The sequence below is a fragment of the Amphiura filiformis genome, chromosome 1, assembly GCF_039555335.1.
Source record: "Amphiura filiformis chromosome 1, Afil_fr2py, whole genome shotgun sequence".
NCBI lineage: Eukaryota > Metazoa > Echinodermata > Ophiuroidea > Amphilepidida > Amphiuridae > Amphiura > Amphiura filiformis.
In genome coordinates, this window is record NC_092628.1 from 2,325,048 (window position 1) to 2,346,161 (window position 21,114).

At 36.4% G+C, this 21,114-nt stretch overlaps 2 pseudogenes; both read left to right on the forward strand.

Moving 5' to 3' along the window:
* The first annotated feature begins 2,177 nt into the window (after positions 1-2,177).
* LOC140169501 (melatonin receptor type 1B-A-like) lies at positions 2,178-5,770 on the forward strand (annotated as a pseudogene).
* An 8,440-nt stretch (positions 5,771-14,210) lies between these two features.
* LOC140169510 (protein trapped in endoderm-1-like) lies at positions 14,211-16,075 on the forward strand (annotated as a pseudogene).
* The last annotated feature ends 5,039 nt before the right edge of the window (positions 16,076-21,114 follow it).

Here is a 21,114-nt window from a genome sequence, read left to right on the forward strand (position 1 = left end):
TCTTTTTCTGTCTTCCTCTTCTTGCACCATGCACTGGTCCTGTAGATTGTCTTTGCTAAACTAGAGGAGCGAGAGATGTGGCCGTACTAAACGTAGTTTACGTTGCCTGACTGTTAGTAGGTCATCGTAGGGACCAATAGCTCGCTTCACCTTGGTCTGCACCTCCTCGTTGGTCACACGGTCTTTATATGAGATGTTAAGGATCTTTCACAAACACGGAAACACCTCAACTCCAGTTCTTGTATTTTGCTTCTGTAGTGCATCAGCCATATTTCTTTCCAAGAATAAGTTGAAAAGCATTGGTGATAGCAGGCAATCTTGTCTCGCCCCGACTGATGATTGAAACCAATCGCCTATGTTTCCATTTGCCAGCACTGCACTCATGGCATTACTGTACAACTGTTCGATAATACGCACTAGTGTTGGGTTGAAGTTATACGTACTCATAGTGGCCCCAAATGCAGTTTGCCACACCCCATCGAACGCCTTCTTAAAGTCAATGAAGATATCATCACCAAGGTCATGGAGGCTGTTGTACAGAGCCAACTTCAGAAGTGATGTGCCTCCATGGAAATCATCTGATATCAGATAGACAGTTTTGATTTAGGCCACAGCACAGCTGACATCCTCACCGCCTCATTGCACTGGACAACAAAGGAGCATTGGACAAGGTCTGGTACAATGGCCTTTGTTCGAAACTCATGGCAAAAGGAGTATCCGGCAAGCTGCTCACCTTGATTAGGAGCTATCGTTCCATCCAAGTTGTCTTATCTTTCCTGTCAGTACTTCCTTCTTCTCCAGTGGTCATTTGTTCGCTGTCTTCATTGATGACTTGGGTGATGAGTGTGAAAACCAACTCTACTTCTATGCAGATGATTCCACATGGTGTTGTGAGATTACATCCGGAAGCCGTTACAGCTAGCCTTTAACAAAGACCTGGAGAAAATGAGGATCTGGGCAGATAGAAGGAAGGTGAGCCGTCGAAATGTAAGGTAAATGTTAATATCAAGAAAGAGGAATCCAAGCAAGCTAGCTAGATCTTCTGTTTGGTAACACCAAACTGGCTGAGAAGGAGGACCTGGATATCAAGCTGACCTGGACAAAGCACATTTCCTAACGTCTCATCCAGAGCAGGACAGAAACTGGGCGCTCTGAGGAGACTTGCAAATAAACTTGATGTCACAGAGCAACCGTTTACAAGGCTCAAGTTCGCAGTGTGATGGACTATGCCTCGCTGTGCCAGCGTCACCACTCTAGGATTACTAGACTCTATCCAGAGGAAGGCCCCTCGAATCACATGCGTGAGTGAAGAGGAAGCAAGTACAAAGCTGAACATCACATCTCTCCATCAAAGACAGCAACAGTCCTCTACAAAATGCAGATCTTTTGAAGACACATCGTAGGGCGCTTTATAAATCCCATGTATTATTATTATTATTATTATTATTATTATTATTATTATTATTATTATTATTATTATTATTATTATTATTATTATTATTTTTATTATTATTATTATTATGCACGAGGAAACAACGATTTTTCTATCTCTATTTTGTGGCAACTTGTAATTGTTTCTCTCTTCTAGGATAGTTTAATAGTTCGCAAAATTTGTGCGACTTCCACATGCTGTTCTGCAATGTATTATTTTCACCAACTTATGGGAAGAAAGACGAGCCATGAATGTTTCGCTAAAAATGGACAGTACTACAAGGAGATTGTGAATAGTCTTATCCAAAATTCCGATGTTTCGTGGTGGTGATTTACTTCATTGTTTCATCCAGTGTTACTGAATGCAGAATGCCAGAATTCATATAAAGTTTCAAAAATTGAAAATTTTGATTGGTTCTACAATAAAGGTTGTTTTAATTTTTATTGCATTTTGTGTGTTCGATTTTTAAATAGGAAAGAACTTTTTTTAAATACAAAACAATTATACAGAGAGAAATACAGAGTGAGTACTGAAATGCAATTAAGTATGATAAGCACGAAATAATACGTGCCGTTATTTTGAACCAATCGACTTTTCAACTGTCCAACTTGAATGGTACTTTGTATTAACCTGATTTTAAAATGAGGAAGTTTTAAAAATCAGGAAGTTATGACAGAAAGATAAAGCACATTTTAAACCTAAAGAAAGATAAGCACATTTAAGGTCAAATAACTCAAAATTTTGGAATTCCCAGCATGAGGCAGTGTGTTATTTACCTTAAAGGCTCACATTACATGCTTTTATTCAGAAAGTCATAGGTCACTCGTGGACATGGTAGAGCACAGCACGGAAAGCTAATAGCATCCTGGGTCTATCCGATATCATTCAACTGAAATCACGGGACTTTTCTAATACTTGTTTTGCGGACATTGTGCGGAACAATATTATCTAACAAACGAGCTTAGTTCCCGTTTTCATTTGACTCATTGTTTTCATCATCAATTAATTTTTCGAAATCTCGCGTTTACTCTGTTGTTGTACACGATAGCCTGAGAGTGAAGGAAGTCTGAGGAACTTGGAAATAATAATGGCAAAGATACCAAGTACAATGGAAGCTGTTACCACCCAAGCCACTGGTGTCCCTTACTCTTTGGCTTATGGAGAACTTATATTTGCTTCTATCATTGTCATTATCATTCTTATCACGGGAGTTATTGGTAACTCCATGATCATAGGCAGCGTGATACTGTCGAAAAAATTGCGTACATCGACTAACGCGTTTGTGGTGAGCTTGAGCTGTGCAGATATATTGACATGTCTATTTCTGCCGTGGTACGTGGTTGCTTTCTTGGGTAAAAATGGATGGGCGATACCAAAAGCCGAATGGTTGTGTGGTGCTACTGGTTTTATGGTTTTTACTTGCACAGGAGTGAGTCTGTATAACCTAGCAGCTATTGCAGTCAACAGACTTATCTATCTAACAAGACCATTTCAATATCGAGATATCTACAAACCATGGGTTGTTGCTTTAATGATCGCACTCACCTGGCTAATTCCTGGAGGTATTATAGTGATACTCATACTCTGTGGGGTTGGTGGCTTTGGGTATGAGACTGTAGATTACCCATCATGCTCTGACTTGGATGATGTTCAGGGAGCAGACGCCTTTAATTTAGCCCAAACCATAGTTGGTTTGCCGGTTCCCCTCATCACTATCATAGTCTGTTATGTATGGATTTATATTCATATCAAGCGTCATTATAAGCGTAAGAAAGACCGCGAAGCAGAACTTGTTAGATACTCGGCCAACTTGGAGTCACAAGCCGCTCAACTTGGACAGCGCAAACTGGAGGAGATAACAAAACAAGAACTTGAAATCACAAAGAACTTGTTTCTTGTCGTCTGTGCATTCTTTACCTGTTTTCTCATCTTTTCATTGGCAACGTAATTGATAATGCTGGACATTTTGTATTTTACGCCGCTTTGCCAACGTTTGCTAATAGTGCCGTTAATTTCTTCATCTATGCCAGCAGACATCCACAATTCAAAATTGTTCTTCGCGCCATGATATTTTGTAACTATGCTGATATACCGGAACCATCCGATACCCTGAAGAACCTGAAAAGAATGTCAACTTTATTAGATTCTGAATGATCCGAATATGTTGGGAACAAATACATCAGCATGCTACGACTATACTTATAAATACGTTTTTATAAATACGCACGTGACCACCCCTTATAGACAGTAAATCTCGAAGTGACCTTGAATGCAAAGGCGGAAAAACATGAGACTACTGTGCAGCAAAAGTGTCTATTTTGTTCAACTTTTTTTCGTCCTAAAATACTTTCAAAATGTAGTTTTTGATGACATACTACAAATTCGGAATCCATCCAAATCTACAGAGTTCCTATCCTAGCTGTTCTGTATAAAGTGGTCAATGCATGAGGATTTGGTCACGCTTGCTGGTCTTGGTATGTCGTGCCCATGGGTCACGTGCGTATTTATAAAAACGTATTTATAAATATAGTCGAAGCATACTGATTATGTTCATAAAAGGGCAATTAATTTTGGACCTCAACTAATTTCAGAAGATAATTTACATTGACTTAACTGATACTACCTTTCCATGTTTTTCCTATGTAAAATGTGACATTCCGGTTGGTGGTGGTACACTTTATGTAGACCACAGTGATGTAGACCCTCCCTCGGGTCCATGGAGAACGACTGGTAATGTAGATTACATAGCATTAAAAATCAACCCAATACGGAATCAGCGCTCAATGGACTTTCGCGTTCACTTAATATAATACGAGTATATTTCTATATTGCTGCATGGTTGACTGTGGTGGGTGTAATTAGTGGCGTCGATTTGTGGATGAAGAGGAATGGGTTTTTGGCATTGAAGAAAATAAGGGGGGGTTACAGGACTTTTCATATTTTTTTCATAGGGCATTATGTAATTATTTATTGTTACATTATCCAGAGATGGAACCGAACCGAGACTGGGGGCCAGTCTACAGTGATGTAGACTACGTTGTTCACGCACGCGTGTATCTCATAAAATAATCGTCACATCTTTTACATGATTGGCAAAATATCTTTATTTTTTTTGTATAGATTTAATATCATTTCTGTGTTCCAAACGCTTACTTAGACTAATAATATGAAAGCATGATCATGGTAATGAAGGAAACGTATACTTTATCACACTTCGCGAAAAGGGTTTTTATTAACACATATATCAAAATCTGTAAATTTTGGTCAATTTTGAAAACAAGCTACCGGTACACAAAATGTCGGTTATGTTTTAGCTGTGTTACCTGCAATTATATCTAGCAGCTCAGTAAGGTAAATCACCATTCGTTACTTTTATTCGTTATTGTTTGGAGCAAGTATTGCTCATAAGCACACGTATATCAGGTTAAAAGGGTAATGTGTTTATAACAAAACACAGGGGTTAAGGAGCTTTAAAAGCAAATAGTTGGCATGTTAAGATTGGGTGAGATTGAATAGAAACGAATTTGCTTTAGAAACATGTTATTTGCTGTGAATTCATTGGCTGTGATGTAAAACAATATTAGTTGTCCATGACATTTTAAACAACAATACAATGCTCAATGAAACAACTTAAACCTAAATAAACACATAAATGGTACATAACTTTTATGGAATTGTACGGTGTACCATGAGGGACATGCAAACTGAAAATGATTTTTGCAAACTTGATATAATTTTTCACAAACTCAATTTTATGTACAACCTGCTTGTAGTGCAGGGCGATATATTCCAAAATGGTTTTAACCTATTGCTATGATAGTTAATCCGATTATTATCCGAAGTGATGTAATAATCGGATTTACTACCATAGCAATAGATGAATACAATTTTTGAATAGATTGTCATGCACTACAACGTTCACACGTTATATGCATTGAACCATCTAGATGTTAAAGAAATGCTGATCACTCGCACCTGGAAGATTAGTAAGTTTGAAAAGAGCTAACTATCAGACATATAGGCCTACAGGTGATGTGTGCAATCTGCTTGTAGTGCGGGGCGATCTATTCAAAAATTGTATTCATTTATTGCTTTGGTAGTAATCCAGAGGATGTTTAAAGGCATTCCCATAACCCAATGGGGTTTCTGACCTTGGTATGTCTGGCTTTTGTACACATGTGCAATAGTTGACCATACCTTGCATTGGGATTGTGTGCAAATATCTGATGTTTTCATCCTTTTATTTAACATTCAAAACATTGAGACTTATGAATAAAATTAATGCAGTGGGACAATATGAATGTTTCCTGTAAGAAAATCAAATATAAGTTATAACAACTATTATCTCGTTGGCTGCAGTTTTAAAATTACCATTTTGTGTGTGTGGCAATGGGAACTTTGCCTTTAAAATTAGGTTATATTGATCAAATTTCCCAATCATAGTGCACTGTAGGAATGCCTTTAAGCCTCCTCTGGTAGTAATGCGAGTATTACATCACTTCGACGGCAATAGGTAAATGCAACGGTTACCCACACATGAAACATTTTATCAAGTTAATGAGCTCATCTATTCAAGTGGTGACCGTCATGAAAATGTAATATTTGCCAATATTATGCCAAAAGGAATGCATAAAATGTTCATGGTACATAATTTGAAACTTGTTTCTAATGCTCATTGATCTGTGTTTGAAAATGCACATGACACATGCTAATTAGCTGGCTTTATACAATGTAGTATGATAGTATCCAAATATCAGCATATTAAAATGGCGTAATGTTAAAATTTTCCCTAAAAAGTAACTTTTTCTAATACAACTAGAATTAATTCTTTGGCAATACTAAACTGCACCTTTGAAACTGCACTAACTTTTACTCAAAAATCTACTTTTTAAACAAGTTACAGTACTGCAGATATCATTCCAGTCACCATTCGCAGCTGTAATATTTTATCCAATATTGAAATACTAGCGGGAGTCCCGCGCCCAGGGACACTGCCGCCCCTCCCCCCGGGGACACTGCCGTGTTAAATAGAGATCAATAGGCTTTGCTCAAAAGCTCTTTATCTATGCTTAGGGGCTGTGCAATAATTATCAGCCCCCCGGGGGGGGGGGAATTTCCGAACGGCTCACCAAATATCGCTAGCCACCCCCCCCTCTCGGCCCGCCAACAATTATTTGCCCCCGCCCCTTGAACATGCCAAATTTTGGGGACCCCAAATTCCAAACTTTAAATGGTGTAGATGTATGTTGCGAGCGCAGCGAGCAGGAAAATTTGCATATTTAAGCGTTTCCGTACCGTTTTCCTAAGCCTTTTTAGAGCGTTTTATTAAAAAGGCGCCCCGTGAATGCGTGCCAAAAATAGCTTGCCACCCCTCTCGGCTTGCCAAAAATTGCTTGCCCCCCCCCTTTCGGCTCGCCAAAAATTTCTTGCCCCCCCAATTTTACCCTCCCCGGGCTTATAATTATTGCACAGCCCCTTAAAGCCTTAATGTACGATCTTTTTAAATTTTTAGATTTTTCTTTTTTTCTTCTAAAATGATAATATGCAACCATTATGAAAGTTCCCAATACATTTGGACTCGAAAAACATTGGTAATTTGCAAAGAAACAACATCATAAACTTCGCCTCTATCACTCGAAACATCTCGCACTATTTGGATCAGGATAGCGAGTGCGGCCTCAGAGTTAGTCTCCTACGCGGCCAGTTTGGTTACTCTCCCTCCACATGTGGAGGGAGCGGAACCAAGCTAGTTTTGTAGGAGACTACGGTTTGCGATAGTGGCCAACATAAAGTCATAATTTTAAATTATGACTTTATGTCGGACCAACAGAAAATCGTCCCGTTTTACTACAAATAGGACGAATTTGACAGTTTGCTCATAGATTTAAGTTAGAACATGACTGTGTAAGTATTACAAATATGCCAAAAAATCGGTTTTGAAAAAAATAAAGGTCAATTCTGAAAAAGGATCGTACATTATGACTTTAAGTGAGTGTCTCGATGTTCTTTGTCATAAATTGTCCCGGGAACTTGTCATGGACCCGAATGAAACAATAACCGCCCTCTGGAGCACGAAATGTTTTATTCTGTTATCCATCGTTGTGTGCAAGCAATCAAACAGAAATAAGACCGTCAACTTTATAGATTATTATTATTTCAGGTTTCATTCCCCTGATTTTATAACCCACTTAGCCACATATTTCTGCCAACCCACTTTCTGCCAACCCATGTAGAGACAGAACCCAGTGGCGTAGCTCGGGGTTGTGGAGCCCAGGGCTAAGGCCGGGGGGGGGCACATCAAAAATTTTTGGTGGGTATGCTCCCCCGGAATTTTGAGGTGGTGGGTCTTTGGGAGCTGACGGCGTACCGGTAAAAGGGGTCTTTCGGAGCTGCGAACCGGGCTGTGAACAAGTAAAATGGGGTCTTTTGGAGCTGCGAAAAGTCAAAATCAAGGGTCTTTCTTGTCTTTTTGGTTGAAAATCGCCTGAAAAAACAAGAAATATGAGGAATGAGCAATTTTTGGGTCTTTTAGAGCTGACATTATCAAAATCAAGGGTCTTTCGGAGCTTTATTTTGGTCAAATATAGGGGGTCTTTCGGAGCTGCGAAACCCAAAAAGGGGGTCTTTCCGGGGGAGCATACCCGTATGGTCAATTGTGTTGAGTGCCCCCCCCCCCCGGGGGGCTAAGGATCAAATTGTTGAAACAATTGCGAAAAATATGGACAAATAGCGCCTACCACTAATTCATTTTGGATATAATGAAGTTGAATATCGGTCTTAAAATGATCTTTCATACGGTATGATTTTGTGCCTAAAAGCGCCTTATTAGTCCGGTGGAAGAAACAACCGCTAAAATGGCAGACTAAACAACTTACAACACTTCCTTATATGGCTAACAAATTTCTTCGCTGCTTCTTTTATTATGGGTTATTAACCGCTAAAAAACCCGTTAAAAACAGCTCCCATATCTGTCCATAACTTTGGTCAGTGCAGCGAGTGAGGGGATTATTATGAGGATATTATGATAATTCTTACAAATATATGATATTCTGGTTGAATATGAATATTATCTGAAATGAATTGTTTCTATCTTCTTCACTTGTCTTTTACACATGAAATTATCTTTCTATATTCCTAAGTCGTTCTAGTTGTGCCATCATTTGTCATAATGATTGACAACCAGACATGTTGAGGATCATGTCTTTTGTGAGAATCATTTTATTTATTTTTTGTTGAAAAATTGCCACCTACATGAACATGTATCTTGGGTTCTTGTAAGTACCAATATTATTGTAAGATGAAATTGATGATATTAAATGATGTGGGTAATCCCAGGAAATATCGAATGTATTGGTAATGTGTTTAGTAATCTTTGATGAAAATGACTTGTGAAGTGTGTATGTTACATTGCCATCACTAGTAGACTGAGATGACGAGTTAGTGGTATTACAGTACAAAGTTGTTATACTGTACAGCTTTTCTCTAAAATCATATCATGATACTAATGGTGCACTTTAATGGTCATGTTGTTACAGTTATGTTTCTCTCAATGATAAACTAAATAGGCCTATTGGGCTATGTTAATTATTATAATTTTATAATTAGTTGGTTGAAATGATGAGGCTGACATTGTTATGGTTAAACACATTTATGATTGCAAATACTGCTTATGTGTTTGGAATATCTGATGAGTGTGACAATATATAACTTATATTATGTTATAACTTTGTTGTTGTATACATACCTTTGTACTTCAACAATTCAGCTTGTAGTATGGTGTTAGATTTAAAACTTATTTCTGTATGATGCAGGTAAAGTGAAATCTAATTCAAATCTTATTGATCGCTGTAGTAACAGCATCTCTGAGTAATTTTTTCCTATTTTTCTTTATGTCTTGTGTATGCAGTGTATGTTCCCATCTTGTTAAAAGAAATCATAGAAAGCTAACGTGTAAATTATGTATGAAATATGTTCATAAATGCTGTAGTAACCTAACCGCAAAAGAGTTTAGATGTAGTGACACTACTAAATATTGGCATTGTGCTAGTTGTAACGAAGGTCTTACATTACCTTTTAATCATATAACCAATGAATGTGAATTCCAACTTCAACTATACAGGTGTTTTGAAAATGGTGATCTAAACACTGACCATGTAAAAACTCACTTTGAGAACATGAAGTTTAATCCTGTTGATGACAATGTAGGTATACCTGAAAATATTGATTGTAATAGTAACTCGAAATATTATTTCACTGATGAATTAAAAGATACTCCTGGTATCAACAGTAACAATTTAACAATGCTTTGTAGTAATATAAGACGTGTAAAAAAGAATTTTGATTCACTCACAGAGTTACTGTCAGAAGTCGACATCAATTTTCAAGTCATTGGACTTGTTGAGACTTGGTTGGAAGACAAGCCTCATGATTATTATCATCTTAAAGGCTACAACCTTGAAGTATGTAACAGAATTAATAAGAAAGGCGGTGGTGTGTGTATGCATGTTGAGGAGAATATTGTTTATAATATGAGAAATGATATCAATGAGCTTAATTGCCTCAAAGACACAGAATCTCTGTTCATTGAAATTGAAAAGCACAAATCACAAAACATTGTCATTGGTGTGATATATAGGCCACCTGACCAGAATATGAAAGAATTCAACAAATGTGTTGATACGATATTGTCTAAAATCACAGGTCAAGAAAATAAGCTTCTGTATATAATGGGTGACTTTAATATAAACCTGTTAAATAATGACGTCCATGAATCAACTGGCGAATTTGTTGACATTTTGTCTTCATATTCCTTGTATCCGAGTATCATCAAGCCAACTAGGATAACACGTACGTCAGCAACTCTTATTGATAATATATTTACCAACAATTATGCTAAGCAAACCTCTGGTATCTTAATAAGTGATATAAGTGATCACCTACCTATATTTGTATCTACAGATGTAAGTGTCTATGACAGAAATTCCAGTACTGTCGATATAGAAATCAGGGACATGAGTAAACATAATATAGATGTACTTAAAGACAAACTGAGCCAGGTTGACTGGGATAATGTGTGTGAAAACGAAAATGCTAATGTGTCATACAACAATTTTATAGATAAATTCCAAGAAGTGTTTGAAGAATGTATCCCCAAAAAGTGCTTTAAAAACATAACGCTAAAAACAAGACGCCAAAGGCACCTTGGATAACCTACTCATTGTTGAAATGTATACGCAGGAAGAACAGGTTGTATAAAAAATCTATGCAAAAACCTACTGAAACTAATGTATCTAAATATAAGATGTATCGAAACAGATTAAAGTCCCTATTAAGGAGAGCAAAACAAAACTACTTCAGTTCTCAACTGGATAAAGAAAGATACAATATGAGGAATACCTGGAAAATCCTGAACTCAATACTCAGAAGTCCAAAAAAGGTACAATGTCAAAAGTTTGTAAGTAACAATAAGACCTATACTGAGCCTAAAGAAATTGCAAACAATTTTAATGAATTTTTTGCCAGCATTGGACCAACATTAGCTGGATCAATCAAACATCAAGGTAAAGATTTTAACCAGTACCTAGCTAATAGTTGTAACTCTACATGTTTTTTCCAACCAACAGATGAAAATGAAATCTTGAAAATCATCAAAAAACTAGGTAACAGAAAAAGCCCGGGTCATGATCTTGTAAAATCTGACTTAGTAAAATTGGTTGCAGCTGAGATTGTGTATCCGCTTAAATTAATATTCAATAAGTCGCTCTCAGATGGAATTGTTCCAGATACCTTAAAAATAGCAAAGGTGGTGCCAATTTATAAGAAAGAATCTCCTGAATCATTTGGTAACTACAGGCCTGTATCTGTGTTGCCTTGTTTTTCCAAGATTCTAGAACGAATTATACATGATAGATGTTGTAACTTTTTAGATGACAAAGATATTCTTTACAACAGACAGTATGGGTTTAGACATAATCATTCAACATATATGGCGGTATTGGATTTTATTAAAGATGTAAATAATGCTATTGATGATAATATGTACACTGCTGGTATTTTTATGGATTTATCGAAAGCTTTTGATACCATCAACCATGAAATTTTATTACACAAACTATATCATTATGGCTTTCGTGGTGTATCTCATAAATGGTTTGAAAACTACCTGTCAAACAGAAAACAATTTGTATCCTTTAATGGTGCTCAATCATCATATGAAAATATACTTTGTGGAGTGCCACAAGGGTCTATCCTTGGTCCTCTTCTTTTTATTATATATGATATATGTAACACATCAACACTTTTATCATTTATACTGTTTGCTGATGATACAACAGTATGCTACTCTGATAGTAATATACAAAGATTATGTGATACTATGAATGTAGAGTTAAAAGAGGTTGTAAATTAGTTCAAATGTAACAAACTGTCTTTAAATGCCACCAAGACAAATCTTATGTTCTTTGGAACACCTCATCAGACTAATGATATTACCAATGATTATCAAATATATCTTGATGGATGTAAGTTGACACGTGTATATGATGCAAAATTTCTTGGTATTACTCTAGATCATAACCTCACATGGAGGTCGCATATAAATAGTATTTGTAAAACATGCTGTAAGAATATTGGTGTACTAAACAAACTCAAACATTTCTTACCAAAACCCAACATGTACCAGTTGTTCTGTACCCTTATCTTACCATTCTTAACTTATGGTATAATATTGTGGGGCAATGCCAATAAAAATATTTTGGATAGAATTGTAAAGCTTCAAAAAAGAGCTGTAAGGGTCATCTCTAACAGCTCCTATTTGTGTCATACAAAGCCATTGTTTGAAAAATTTAATATTCTTGATGTGTATCAACTTTATAATAAGGAATTGGGTCTATTTATGTACAAATACCATATGTGTCTATTACCAAGATCTTTTGATAATACTTTCATCAATATGAAGTCTATCCACAATTATGATACAAGAGGTAAAAAATGATTATCGGGCCGAGGTCCATCGACTTAATAATGTTTTGTCACTTGGCCCTAGGCTGTGGAATAGCTTACCAAAGGAAGTCAAAGAAGCAAATTGCATCTCCAAATTCAAAACTGGTATTATTAGAATCGTTAAAGGTGATCACTAACTCTTGATTATCGCATTCATGTAATAATTCTGTTTTTACTCTATTGTACAAGTTACTGAAGTTGTTACATATAAACACAAAATTGCATTAATTTGCCTGGTTAATGTATATAAGTGATATTCAAGATGGGTTCCGTGCTGTCTCTTTTTTTTCTGTTTTTATACTGATTTTTTTTTTCTTGTGTAAATATCTTAACTTATATATTATTTAATGTAAAGGTGATGCATTGTCTTTCAGGCCTTTGGCTTTGTAATGCATCTACCTCATCACATCATTATTTTCAACATTGTCTGTTATGCTGATTATGTATGTATTGATGATGATGAAAAAATAAAATGAATGAATGAATGAATTATTGATTGGCAAGTGCCATATTTGGGCATAAGCGTAGTCCACCATTCAATCTGGTGGATAGATAGACTTTATCGATTGATTTTGCTGGAATAGTTTCCTGTTCTGCAAAGGTCGAATCATGTTTGCTGTGCAGTATAACTGCACTAGCATAGTAAATCAATACAAATAGCGGCAACTTTTAAATTCGGATATCTTCTTTAAATACACTGCTGTGTTGTTGGACAAATAGGATATCAAAATGCGTGTAAATAAATCATCCTTCTTTCTATGTTGAAATATTGTGAACACAATTATTAGTTCTGACGCTGTAGACGTATATATAACAGCTCACGCCTGCGTTTCTTTTTGTGCCGTCTTTATAAACCGTACACACACTACACACAAGTATTGTAACATTGCTGTAACAAGAATTATGCAAACAGTAAGTTCTTTGCTGAAATAAGTAAGATATGGCTAATAAATAGGATGGAAGGTTTCACTTTTGGGGACATAATGCGCCTATTGCGATACTTACAATGGTGGAAAGACGGAAATCAGAGACGAAGAAAATTTAGTCCAGAAAATGTCCCGATGCCTTTACAATGTTTCCAAATCATTTAATTGGTTTCAGAAAAGGAAAATTGTGGTAGGAGAATGATTCATGGATGTGTCGGGTGGAAGAAATACCTAGACTTTAAGATAATGGTCCTGTCCTATAAGGTTTCAATGACTCGGAAGAAGTAAAGGTCATGTGGCTAGCCCATAAAGGCACCTGATGACCTTGAATCGTACAAAAATATTGTCTTGTGTGTTCATTACGTGTTTAAATGGCATTATACGGATTAACCACGTGACCTTATTATTGCAATCATACTTTCCGAGTTCCCCAACCCTTGCAAGGTGTCAGATCTCTGTGACTGTTATTTTCACCTATCACGACTTCCATGCAACCCTTTCCCGTAACCATTTTACAGATGCCTTGCTAAACTAAAGTTTTTTGTTTCTGCATTCAAACGGATCACCGTCTTTCCGCCATTTTAAGCACAGTAAATAAGCGCATGATGTCACCACAACGGTGATACCTTCCATCCTATTTATTAGCCTAATCGTACTTATTTCATGCAAAGAACATTTACATGCAGTACGTCATGCGAGATCGACAAGATGCAATATTTCTGTGTAGTGTGTGCATTTGCGTCATGCTTTTACGATTTTTTTTTAAATAATCGTGACCTGATATTTGAGTTACGACATAAATTTTGGCATCCGGCAAGATCGCACGTTGAAAATAAATTTATATAAAATTACTTTTGAATTTTGTTTCACCCATGGCAGTATAAACCATTTGACGTAGTAAATCGGATACTATACCACAAAGTTAGTTCCTGTTACGTTTCCCTGTTTATAATATGATAATGCACGCTACTAACTAAAGTTTACAATTGACATGTGGTAATTAGTGCGAGTTCAATATCCAACTTGTCTCGAAAGCACTCACTTATCATATCCTGATTTTTATATCATGCTTTCAAAACACCGATAGCAAGACACGCACGCAAATTTATCTTGTAGCTTGAAAGTGTTCCGGGAGACTGTTACAACCGTTTCGAGAGCAAAGGCGGTATCAAAACACTTGCGAACGTACTCTGTGAAACAGGGCTTTCAACGTAACAATATGGAGATGACATCTGCTAATTCTAATACAACCCATGCTCCTTATGCTTTAGCTTATGGTGAACTCGTTTTTGGTGCTACTCTGGTCATTATCATTGTCATAGCTGGAGTATTGGGTAACTCAATGATCATCTGCAGCGTGATTCTCTCAAAAAAACTGCGTACATCGACTAACGCGTTTGTGGTGAGCTTGAGTGTGGCAGATCTATTGACATGTTTATTTTTACCGTGGTTTGTTGTAGCTCTTCTTGGTAAAAATGGATGGGCTTTACCTGATGCTGAATGGTTATGTGGTGTGGCGGCGTTTGTCCTGTACATTTGCACTGGAGTCAGTCTGTACAATCTAGCAGCTATTGCTATCAACCGACTTGTCTATATAACCAGACCATTCAAGTATGAAACTATCTACAAACCATTCCATGTTGTTCTTATGGTCGCATTCACATGGATTGTGTCTGCTGGATTCACACTTAGCTTTGTGTTGGCTGGAATTGGATCATTTGGGTATGAGACTGTCGATTACCCATCATGCTCAGATATAGATGACGTACCAGGGGCAGATACCTTTAACATCGCGCAAACTCTCTTTGCTTTCCCCTTGCCTATACTGACAATAATTGTGTGTTATTCCTGGATTTATATCCATATAAAAAGTATTTTAAACGCAAAAGAGCTCAAGAACTGGAACTTTCACAATATGAAAGAAGTCTAGGCAGGAGTACTGAAAGTCTGGATAATCTGGCTGACATTGATAGTCAAGAACTCATGATTACCAAGCATCTTTTTGTTGTTGTCTGTGCATTTTTCTTGTGCTTCTTACCACTCTTCATAGGAAACGCGATTCCAAACAATGGACATTTTAACTTTTACGCTACTATACCTACTCTTGCAAACAGCTCAATCAATTTCTTTATTTACGCAAGTAGCCATCCGCAATTTAAAGTAGTCCTACGGTGTATGATAACATGCAGATATGCAGAGATACCGCAGCCGTCTACTGTATTAAAGGCTTTCATATCTGGCACTGACGTGATCTCTACAAGATCACATACTCAGCCAAATACAACGAATACACCAAGTGTAAGCTAGTGCAAATGCGATTTATTTCGTTGAGTTGAGATGATTGTATTGGTTACCTATTATTGATTAATATGCTGACAAAATCATGTGGTTATCTTTCAACTACATCCTGCTCCGTTTCCTTTGGTTATAATGACTAAATGATATGCGATTACACGAACGCCCACCTCATGAGATTCGCAAAATTCTAAAAGAATCTAATTAGCCGTTGGATGGCGTGTATGTCTATATCTTTGACTCTGACTCTAATAAATGAATGATATATGTCAACTACGTTACCTGTTTTAATGCCATACTATTTAGCTTACTGAGAGCTCGTTTTTACTTTATGCTTAATGATCATTCTGCTCATAGGCATCGTTGGTAGTTCCATAATAATACTCTCTAAACTTCGTACCGACTGTAACAAAAAATAAAATTATACAATCATATTTTTTTTTATTTCAAAGTAAAGAATTAAAAAAACCCACAACGGCATAATATATAGTTGATGTATAAATAACATATAATATAAGTAATATCTATAATTTAGTTGGTTTCGTTTAATGAACAGGTTTAAAAGTTATGCATAATTATCTTAAACATGTTAAAGGCCCTTTCAGTTATCCCAGTGAAAGTTCAATAAAAAAAATGTTAATAAATTGCCTAAACTGTTATTTAGATAGCCTATTTTTAAATGGAAAAAAAAAATGGCAAAAAACGAGGACAACAGCAGTATTGTCGAAGTTGAGGCCCCATTCAAATACATGTAGCTAATTTATATACCCGGTACTGTCAGTATGTACATTACAGCTTTCATGTAAATGCGTTATTTTGTCTTAAACACACATCTTTCGGTTGAACCACTAACAGGCTATGTTAGCACATCTATAACAACGACAAATATACACAAATCTGAATTTTGATGATTTTTACGATTGTCCGGATGAGCAAATCACTGAATGGGCCTCGTGCTTCCAGTGTCTAGAAAAAGAGTTGGCCAAGTTCATCGTAATCGTGGATATCAAACTTGTTGTACCACGTAAAATTGTTTGGAATAATGTTATCGTTCAGTGCGTAGCAAGGAAAACAAAAGAAAATACAATCTGGGATAATTAATTTTTATTAATGTTAGTATTTAGTGTTTTTTGTATATATCTGTATATAACTCAATAATGATTATTGTATGTTTTATATCATATACACAATGTAGCCTTTGGGCCACGAGATTATTTTATTTAATAAAATTGAATTGGAAGTTCAGATACACACTAAATGGAAAAACATGCAGTAAATTACACATAAACCAGGGGTCTATTTCACTAAACTAATTCAAGTAACCGTTCGTAAAGTTACAAATACCCAATACCATGAACACTAGACGTAACTTTACGGGGGTGAAATGAAACTTATGACTCGTCGAACTCGTTACGAACGATTTCGAAACTTACGACATGTACGAAGCTTCGTAAAGTTTAGTGAAATGGATCCCTGATTAGATACAAAAATACGTTGCTTTTATATTTAATCCAGTGGCGTAGATTTCTTTTTGACATTTGGGGGATGGGGTTGGAAAAAATTTCTTGAAATATAGTGAGTCCGGCACCTTTTTGTGACATAATAAGTTTATGGTACAAATGCGCGCGAAGCGCACGAAAAAATTTGCCATTTTGAAGCAAAGCTGATGAAATATTGTGCGCGGTGGAATAAATTCGCACGGTGCAATAAATTTGGGTTTTTGGGGCTAAGAATGGCCAAATATGTGGTTAATTTGGTCAGAAACACACATACAGGCGTCAACATTGGGGGGATGATTATTGTATGGACCACCCCTGGCAAAATATTTGGGGGATTTATCCCCCCCCCGGATCTACGCCTATGATTTATTCTTTTAAAACTCAGACGCAGTTTACAAGACGTACACGTGCTAGTGAACTAATCATAAAAGTATCTATAATAACTTACTGAAACTGGCGAATTGGTAAGGGACCGTTCACAAACACTTGTGGGGGTGGGGGCTGATGCAAAAAAATGCCCCCCCCTTTACAGACCTCGAAATTTTCAGCCCCCCCCCCCCTTTTTGACATGAAAATTATCGGTCAACCCCATAGAAAAGCATATAAACTCAATTTTCCCAGAATTTTTTTTCAGGCCCCCCCCCCCTTAGGAGGGTCAAAATTTTCAGGACCCCCTTTTTGCATCAGTCCCCCCTAACAAGTGTTTGTGAACGGTCCCTAAGGCTAACAACTTTTACGGTTTACATAATTTCGGAAAACGGACTTTTGCAATGCGAAGAACAAGGTAGTTCGCACCCCAATAAAACGTCGAATTTTGTTTCGTTAAGGGGTGGGGTATGAACGTTTGGACAGTATTTATTTTGGGACATTAGAGCACAGCAGACATATCGAATTGCGTTCTGAATACGAAGAATGTCATTCTGATATCAAATAATTTTGATTTTTGAAATTCGCAATTTAATACATTTTATGGCAAATCATTAAAATTGATATTTTTGATATTTAACAGTACTTGAAGTAAATTTGATAAATCTGATGTTTTATACTTAAAGTGTATGTAGGTGGGATGAAAAGCCGACGATCCATTGAAAATTTTGACCTTTCGTATTGAAGATATGGATTTTTTTTTCCAAAACACCAAAAAAAAGGTCTTTTTGGGAAAAAATCCATATCTTCAATATGAAAGGTCAAAATTTTCAATTGACTGTCGGCTTTTCCTCCTGCTACATACACTTTAAGAATATATCATTAGATTTATATAATTTACTTCGAGGACTGTTATATATCAAAAATTTGAAAAATATCACATTTTTATAATTTGTCATAAAATTTGTATTATATTGTGATTTTCAAAAAATGAAAATTATTTGATATCAGAAAGACATGCTTCGTATTCAGAATGCAATTCGATAGGTCTGAGGTGCTCTCATGTCCTACACAAAATACTGTCGAAACGCAATAAACGCTCATTTTAGATCCCTTAAGTCCTTATGAACTTAATCAAGTAAGTACCAGCTTATTTTAAAAGCCCCATTTTGGTATGATTTAATCTGAGTATATTCACTTGATATAATTCTGAAAAGAAAGAAATGTACCCATTTACAGTTGAGGTAAGGGACCGTCTTTGAATTTCATCAAAAACAGGCCTTAAAGATTAATTAATAACAAAAATGGTAAAATCGTGAGAGACGAGATGAAATGCGCATGCGTTGATTAAAAGTACCAAAAATGTATGAAAAAAAGAAAAATCAAAACAGCGTTAGAAATATGACTAGACCCTAAATGCATTGTTTGTTGAACGGTAAACTGAGTGATTTGCTGCACTAAATATCATGCTAAAATTAAGAGTTGCTACTCTGATTACATAAACATACCCTTTTAAAATTAATATTCACAAATGAGTAGAATCTATTCAAATTTGACAATTAAGTATGACTTTTCCGAGGGGGATACCGGTAAAACAGAATCTTTTCAAAATTACAAGAATAATCTATTGAATCAAAATGAACGGGACAACATGAAAAATTAAAAGTGATCACGCCCGGGAATCGAACCCACAACTTCGCGTTCATTAGACTTGTGCCTTAACCACTCAACTACGGGAGTTTCATGACTTTCATCAGTGATAAAGCTGGCTGAAATTCGTACCCACTAGCGGTCACTTAAATTTATCGGTGGACCTGGTGAAGATTATGTTTTTTAGTCGATCATGTCACTGCCCTAGCTACTATGGGCTGTTTGCATTTGTTCAGGTTGGAGGCTATTAAGGAATGGTCCCGGTGCTGCGTGCAAAACCACATACCTTTGCAAACTATCATTATGATATTTTGCATATGCAAAAGTACATTCTTTTCCAAAAGTATGTAGTTTTGCATATGCAAAACTACATACTTCGGCAAAATATATAGTTTTGCATATGCAAAACTACATACTTTACGGTAGACTACCCCGTAGTCCACTTGCCCATTGTGCATACTCTGGATATTGTATTTAAGCTTAAAACTCTGATTTAATTAATGTGTGCACAATTGATAGAGTTACACATCTGATCAGTCACCCTACTCCTTCTGTTTGTTAGCTTCCCAAGTGGACTACTGACATTGCCTTGCGGTTAAGATTTTTAATACGGCACTCAATGGAGAGTTAGGCCAATTTCTGGCCTAACTAAAATTGGCCATGAAGTAATGCATCTTTAAATGGATCTGCCTTGTGATTGGTCGCCCATACCTCGCTATGGTTTAAATCTGCTACTCTGATTACATAAACATACCCTTTTAAAATTAATATTCACAAATGAGTAGAATCTATTCAAATTTGACAATTAAGTATGACTTTTCCGAGGGGGATACCGGTAAAACAGAATCTTTTCAAAATTACAAGAATAATCTATTGAATCAAAATGAACGGGACAACATGAAAAATTAAAAGTGATCACGCCCGGGAATCGAACCCACAACTTCGCGTTCATTAGACTTGTGCCTTAACCACTCAACTACGGGAGTTTCATGACTTTCATCAGTGATAAAGCTGGCTGAAATTCGTACCCACTAGCGGTCACTTAAATTTATCGGTGGACCTGGTGAAGATTATGTTTTTTAGTCGATCATGTCACTGCCCTAGCTACTATGGGCTGTTTGCATTTGTTCAGGTTGGAGGCTATTAAGGAATGGTCCCGGTGCTGCGTGCAAAACCACATACCTTTGCAAAATATCATTATGATATTTTGCATATGCAAAAGTACATTCTTTTCCAAAAGTGGACTACTGACATTGCCTTGCGGTTAAGATTTTTAATACGGCACTCAATGGAGAGTTAGGCCAATTTCTGGCCTAACTAAAATTGGCCATGAAGTAATGCATCTTTAAATGGATCTGCCTTGTGATTGGTCGCCCATACCTCGCTATGGTTTAAATCGTCTGGGCCCGCGCCATTACCATTAACTACACCGTAAACAACTGTCTGTGGTATTTGCGGCGCTTTTGTGTTGACGCGAAAGTTAATCTTTCATCAAACATCTAGCGCGTACTTGTGGTTAATGGACTGATAAACAAGTATGCTTGACAGTGTGTTTTTAGAGAGCAAAGTCCAGGGGGTAAAGTTCTGCTTACAATTCAAAGTTCATAGTCGAAATTTCGGGGTTCGCTATCAATAAACTGGTAGATTCCAAAATCAGAATTGTTCAGTATTAAAGTGAGCCGTTATAATTATGCAAGATAATGTTGCATTCAATTACTTTTATTGTCACTAATCGTCTGATATTTTTAACTCTTTATGACCATTTTACTATTGAATACTTTAATTTTAATAAACATCAGTATAATTTTGAGTTCAACGAAATGGGTTCATCATGACTAATAATAACATATTTTTAATAAAATTTGACTATGGCATAGTCTAACTTTACGGTCACTATGAAAAAGTACAAGTTTTGCTGGGAAACCCCGTGCAGTTCGTGTTTGTG